The sequence below is a fragment of the Etheostoma spectabile genome, chromosome 15 (genome assembly GCF_008692095.1).
Source record: "Etheostoma spectabile isolate EspeVRDwgs_2016 chromosome 15, UIUC_Espe_1.0, whole genome shotgun sequence".
NCBI classification, from domain to species: Eukaryota; Metazoa; Chordata; class Actinopteri; order Perciformes; family Percidae; genus Etheostoma; species Etheostoma spectabile.
The window spans coordinates 18,936,824-18,943,963 of NC_045747.1; the positions used below are offsets into that span (position 1 = coordinate 18,936,824).

A 7,140-nucleotide genomic window follows, 5' to 3' on the forward strand; every position below is an offset into this window, starting at 1 on the left:
GTCCTAATTCTAGGCAGATTACTTATGATACATTTTTAATATAGGGGTGAGAAATATTGTGTCATAAATGTTTACACTGCTCCGGAAAGTTAAAAAAACTCAGTTATTTAAAAGACTTAGAGAGCTTTTGACAGTTGAAAAAATGGCGTGGTTAATCTCAATGTTTTTAAATTATAGTCTGAAGGTAAGCTTTTAAAAGAAATATGTGTCATTCTAAGTAAATGGATTAAATCTGTAAAGAAACAGGACGGTGGCGGTAGTTTTTGATGAAAACCAGAAAAGACAACTGATCAGAGAATTATGTGCAGATGCATGTAAACAAATAAAAATAGATACCAGCTGTGTCTTATCTTATTAGATAAACTCCCCTCATACAACGCTCTGAACCTTTCAGAGCTTGTGGGAAATATAAGAAAGGATGAAGTTTTGCATGCCATCAAACAACTAAACGCTGGTGTAAAAGCCCCGGCCCCAATGGTCTGTCTACAGAGTTTTATCAGTTAAATACCAATGATGTCACAAATGTCCTCCCATATATGTATAATGAAGGTCTGAACAGAGTCTGTATGGGAGAATCCTTAATATCAGGGTATAATGTGTCTACTGCTTAAGAAAGGTGATGAAGATGACATTGATAAGTACAGACATATGACACCGATTATGACATGTTATTGATTATGAATAGATTAAATGATATTTTAGATGAAATTATAGAGAGAGAACAAATGTGTGCCATAAAAGGCCGTTTAATGTGGGATAACTTCTGCACACTGAGAGAAATGTGAAATGAGCCTGATAAAAAAAGACTTTTATATAATCGAGCTAGACCAAAAAAAAGCCTTTGATTTTATTCCTAAAGACTATTTATGGGCTGTAATAAAGTCTTATGACTTTCTAGAAACGTTTCTTCATTTGATCAGATGTCTATATGTTAAATCTAGTGTGCATTAAAGAGCCCTTTAATGTAGAGAGAGGGGTGAAACTGAGCCGCCCACTGAGTGCTGCTTCATACATCCTGGCCATCAGCCCGCTGATTAAAACCATAAACTCGTCTCATGTCCGGCACACACGTTGGGCTAGCGCCCAAGTTACTGCCATGGCATCCACAGATGATGTTACAGTTGTTATTAAAAATCAGATGGCGATGGATATTTTACCTAATCACTTGAACTTATATGAATTAGCCTCTGGTGCAACACTAAATCATGATAAAACAGAGGTTGTTTGGATCAAAACGGAGAGTAACAAACGTGACAACATCTTCATTAAAGTAAAGGATGGAATTAAAACTCGGGTTTAACTGTTTGTAATCAAAACTGTAGTGAAAGAAACTGAGAGACTAAATTCTGTGAAGTCAAAGAGGGAGTAAACAAAATGGGAAAATAAAAACACTAATTGTAAATCAAGCATCAATAGTATAAAAAGGTTTATATTATCCAAACTCCTGTTTTTGACAAATATCTTTCCTCCATCTCACAAAATGATAATTAAACTAAATAAACTGTGTAAATTTGGTTTGGGGTACGACTAGACAAGTAACAAAAAAAGAGAAATTATGTATAAAAGCAAAGAATATGGGGGGTTGGGGGCAGTAGAAATGGGAGTAAGATTGTTTATTGCTTTTGCTAAAAATATGTCAGCAGCCATCTCGAGGAATGCTCTCTGGGTCGGGGACCGCTCCAAGTGGAGGAAAAGGAGAGGCAGAGCCAGGATATAAACTTATTTACAGGGATTTTATAGATGAATATGAATACCTTAATATAGACTGGAATGGCCTCCCTTGTAAAATTACTTCTTTTATTTTTAATTAATGATTATAAATATGGTGGTTATGTAAATTATAAACACCTAACCTATGACGAAGGAACCCAGTTCCTGAAATAAATAAAAAAATAATAACAATAATAAGTACCTTTTTGGTGAGTATTCTGGATGTGAGATGGCTGTGTCTGTAAACAGACCTCCGGTCAGAGCTGTTGTGTCTTGGAGTTGCTATGTAAAAACTAAAACATGTTAAATGATTTACTGCGACGATGATGAGACACAACAGCATCTCTTGATGGACTATTATAGAGCTAAAGAAGTCTGGGACAAATTAAAAATGTATGGTGTAATGCTTGTTTTTTTTTTTAAATCCGTAATGTATTGTATTATTAATAATAGTGTACTAGAGAAAAATAAGGAGCTGATACAAATAATTATATGTGTTGTGTGCTTCAAATTATGGAAGACCAGATGCTGTATGACTTTACGTCAGACTGTTATAAACAGCAATGAAGTGTGCAAACAAGTGCTCACTGAACTAAGAAGAAGGTCTCTGGACAAGAAACAGCTCCTTCCTTGGGACCTTCTGAACTTGTGATGTGTTGCACTTTAAGAGACTCTATGCACTTAGCATATGCACTTTACGAGATGCACTTTAATACATGCTCTTTACGATAAGCACTTTAATACATGCACTTTACCATCCCTTTTGGCTCTGATACATTTTATAGTAAGCTCAAATGTTAATTAAAGCCGCAAGCAACGTTGGACGGGCTCTCGCTAATCTGCACGCGTTGGAATCACTAGCACACGCGGCTCCGTGCGACCGTGCATTTGCGCGGCACTCAGACACTGCAAATCATCACCAATGAAGATGAAACGCCCTGCTGAGTTCAATGACACCTCACACAAGAGTCTATGTCACACATTTCAATATCTGTGGGAGGGAGCGTGGCTGAATCATAGGGGGCGGGTCAAACCATCACCAATGAAAAAGGAAGTCTGCTGAGTTCATTGACACCTCACATAAGACTCCACCTTAAACGGGTCACCAGTTAGGAAAGAGGGCGTGGCTTACAAATAGGGGGGCGGTCTAAAGCATCACCTATGAAGAAGGAACTCTCTGCTGAGTTCAATGACACCTCACACAAGACTCTACCTTAAACGGTTCAAATGTTTTGAAAGGGGACTCCGTTATCGTTCCTCCAGAGTCCTAAACCTTTCCTTTCACTAACACTTGGGTCCATGAGGATAAAACCATAACTAATCACTAGATTACTATTCATGGTCCTCAGATGATAATACTTGTGTTTTTAATGAATCCATTAACCTTTTATCCAGTGCCAGAATCGGGACAAAAGGTTCAGTTCTGCACAAACATATGTCAAGATGTAATGAGTGGATTTATGTGAAAGTTACCCACACACAGATGGTCTCCAGAGAATAAAACCTACCTATTTTGGACACTCAATGAGCAGGACAAATTTGAAGATTTTAGAACACATTTTAAAAGCTCAAACTTGATGGATTTAAAATGAAATGTTCCGTAGATACTGGTTGTTCTCAAACGTATTGATTACCTGCTGACCTTTTCTTAGCACAGCCATCACAGCAAAATCTAAACATGTAAACAGGAAATCAATCCATTCACGGGGCAAAGAGCATCCACATTTACTGAGCACATTGACTCTTCCGCCAGAGAGCAATGTCTGAAATGGACTCCCTCCCAAAAAAGCCCAGTCTTCTCTGATTGGTCAGTGGGAGACCCGGGACGATACATCGCCAATGTGTCCCTGAGCAAGACACCCCTAATTGCTCCAGAGGCGTGCGACCTCTGATATACATAGCAATTGTAAGTCGCTTTGGATAAAAGTGTTAGCTAAATGACATGTAATGTAATGTAATGTAATGTAATGTAATGTAATGTGTTTCAGGGTCTCCCACATCTGCGTTATCGGCATCTGTGCATAATCATTGTGACTCAATGAATGTAATGGCACTGTAGCCACAGAGAGACAAAGTTCCCTCTCTTTTCGGTGGACCCCATGGGACCCTACTACAGAAAGGCAGTTGAATAATTACATTATCAAGACCACTGAAGTTATATCAAAGTTAATTTTTATTTGTGAACACATGGAGACAGTTTCCACACTACAGAGTAGTACAGAAAATACTGGAAGCTCTCTACAGCCGCTTATTAATACAAAGTGGATGTTAATACAAAGTCATAACAAAGTCAATGTTTTCGGTTTATCTCATTGGGTCTGGGAGTCTCCTCCGCCTGCTCTGCCCCAGAAACAATCTGGGCCTTTGACAAGGACAGACGACAGCTCTGTGGTTATCTTGTGTCAGGAAGAGACAAATCATTTTTGGGTCCTGTTTAAACAGATCCTGTTTAAATTGAGCCATGAGTTACATATATGATGTTTGGCGTTATAAAAAAGATAATTTTGTAAGTGAAGATAAACTCTGTCATAGGTTTGTTGCACTTTCACCCTGCTTTGAGAAACCACTCAGGCAACTACATATCTTGTCTCACACAATTAAGGTCACCTTGATGCTCGGCCTGCTCACTATAGGCCTATAGCTAGCTTAGCTATGCTCCAAACGTTATGTTAACTGGTGTGTTTTATCCAGTGTCTTTTTATCAGCCAAGAAGCAAAAGAATTAGCCTTATCTATTGCTTGTGTGTGTCCCATTACATCCCGGGACGATACACACATGTGGAGAGTGGCGTCAGCAGGCATGTCAAAACACAGCGGAACACAGTGGTTTCCTCCGGAGCACAAAAAACATAGTGTTCGGAGACAAAGACTAGAGGGATGTTGCATCACCTACGCAACAGGATTTAACAATCCGGTGTCGAACACAGAGAAGCAAAGGCTTAAAACGCTGATGAGCCACGGGAAACAGGTGAGTGATTAGGAATTGCCTGCAGCTGCGCGTCATCCCAGGTGTGACGGGCCCACACACTGCACTGTGAGGGAAGGGAAAAACAAGACGAGGAGAGAGAGAGGGAAGCCCATTCCCACACAATCCTGTCACTTCCCCACTTGTGGTTTTGTGACAGTGTGACACATGGCTCAATTCAAATGGGATCAAACAATTTTTTGTCTCTCCCCCGTTCAGTACTGTTCATATTTTTTCATAATTAAGGTCGTTGACATTGCAACCTGATGGCTCTTTAAAGGCACAGTTTGGTACTATACTTCTCTGTGGATTGATACTTTCACAGTATTAAAGGTGCTCTAAGTGATGTCACGTGTGTTTCAGACTACAACATTTGTTGTCACATACATACACCATCTCTTCACTATCCGCGAGCTGCCTGTCCCCAGAACACACTGTAAAAAAGAAACGCGGTCTCTGTAGACAGCCCAGGGTCTACAAACGGCAACAAAAACAAACTGTGCCCACCTGCACCACGAAGCATACACACAGTGTTCCAGCGTTCCAGCCAATAACTGACCAGAAGGATTTAGGTGTTGGGGGGTGGGGGGTTAGTGCGCGGAAGCAAAGAAGGGAGGGGCAAGCTAGTCTTGTTTTTTGAAAATACTTCAACGTCAAGAAGAATTACAAGATTACAAGAAGTAATGTCACCCAACATCGCTCAGAGTACCTTTAATACAGCAGCTGGACTTGCTTTATAATACAAAACAAAAGATATGACAATTTCACTTAGTACAATATAGGATCTTTAAGGTCAGGGAAAGATCACGGTTATGGTAACACAAAAGTAATGTTAATTGCCAATCTGTGACAGGAAGCAAAGTCTGGCCTCCTGTGTAGCCTAAAAGTCCGACTCACAACATCCTTTCTTCATTTTTGCGTTCTGCTTCGCAAATTAACGGTCACACTACTTCCTGTTTTGGCACTGGACATACATTGTAAGGTTCAAAATTGTCCAAATTCTCAAAAGAAAGGGTTAGGGTTAGTTGCAATGAAATTACAACACAGCCTTTTCCATCAGCAACTCCATACAAGACGAGATAAATGGCATGTATGTTTGTTCGGTTCAACAGTTTAACATCACTGTGTGTAATGAGTATTGAATCTTCCGGGCTAGTGGCACGGCTTTGGGCACTTTCTTTTGTGTTTGCTTTTCTATGCTGACGTAAGTATGGTAGGCCGTTTCTGCAAACTCGTAAAATGTTAATATTTGATATTTGATGTACTTTTAGCTTGGATTAACTAGATAACGTTTTCATCGTGACACCTGTTTGTTCATTCAAATGATGATTTATGATCAGCTAGCATCTGAAAGAAATAAAATAGGACTTTTTAATCAACCGAGTATCCCTTTTACCTGTAAACATCAGAAAAAGTCTGATTCAAAAACTCTATCTCGAGAAATAGACTTCAGTCCGACAGGAAGAAAGAAATCCCAAAACATGCCACAACTGTCAATTAAAAGAACATAGTAAGAGAAATTCAAAAGAAATGAGATGAAAATGGCTGCACTTAATACTTTGCTGTCCTGCTTTGTAATTGCATTCATCACTGAGGTGACTGAAAAGGCTCTTGAGGATAATTCACCAAGGCCGTGTGATGTGAGGGCAGCAGAAGCGGCGGGGGCCCACTCGTCTCCTAATTGGTCAGTGTCATTCTCTCCCAGCACTCCGCTCAGAGATGGAAAGCCTCATCTCAGTTCCCAAGGAAACAACTTTCACACTGCAGCAGTTTTTTCTTACAGCTCCTTCCAGCGTAGCGTTCATGGGCTTTCACATTCACACAGTGTTTTGACTGAGCTCAATGCGCTGCGGCTTCATGAAAACCATCATCGTCATCTTGCAGTTGTTGCAAAAGATCACATCTCATGCCGTTCCATTTTGTAACACTTTACTTTTAGCTCAGAAATCTAGACGCACCCTGGCGGCAGGGTCAGTCTAGCAGCTCGTCGGATGGAAAAAACAAATTCTGGTCAGGCATATCACATCGCCTTATAGTCGGTGGGCGGACTTAACGTAATGACGGCAGAGTTGCGACGGTTCTGTGTGAATTTCCTGCTACTTGAAAACAAAGAAGATGACTGCTGCTGCTGGCAAACAGTGATCTTTCAACTTGGCTTTGACCGCGACTCTGGAAGACTTGAGCTAAGTTAAGCTTTTCTTTAAGAAAAGAATAAAGAACGGCACTGAAGATGAGTTCAGAGTTACGGTAAAAGTTGAATGCTCTGGTTGGTTGTAGCGCTATCCTATTGCGTGCAGGGGGGAATTTGAAAGACAACTGTTTATTAGGGGTCGGGAAAGAAAATCAATTCTTAGATGCATCGCAATTCTCTCCAGAACAGTTTGATGCTTGATTCTGATAAGTTAATAATCGATTTATTTTTTTGAAAGTGTTGATTTTTATTAAGTTCTTGTCTCCAAACAGAGT

The 7,140-nt window shown here is 40.0% G+C and overlaps 1 long non-coding RNA gene across 1 annotated transcript in view; it reads right to left on the minus strand.

Moving 5' to 3' along the window:
- Positions 1-6,912, minus strand: part of LOC116703131 (uncharacterized) — a 7,459-nt gene extending 547 nt beyond the window's left edge. Inside the window, exons 1-2 of the long non-coding RNA XR_004335349.1 lie at positions 6,843-6,912; positions 5,124-5,130 (exon numbers count right to left, since the gene is read on the minus strand). This is a non-coding gene — a long non-coding RNA (uncharacterized LOC116703131). The remainder of the gene's footprint in view (positions 1-5,123; positions 5,131-6,842) is intronic.
- Positions 6,913-7,140: the final 228 nt, after the last annotated feature.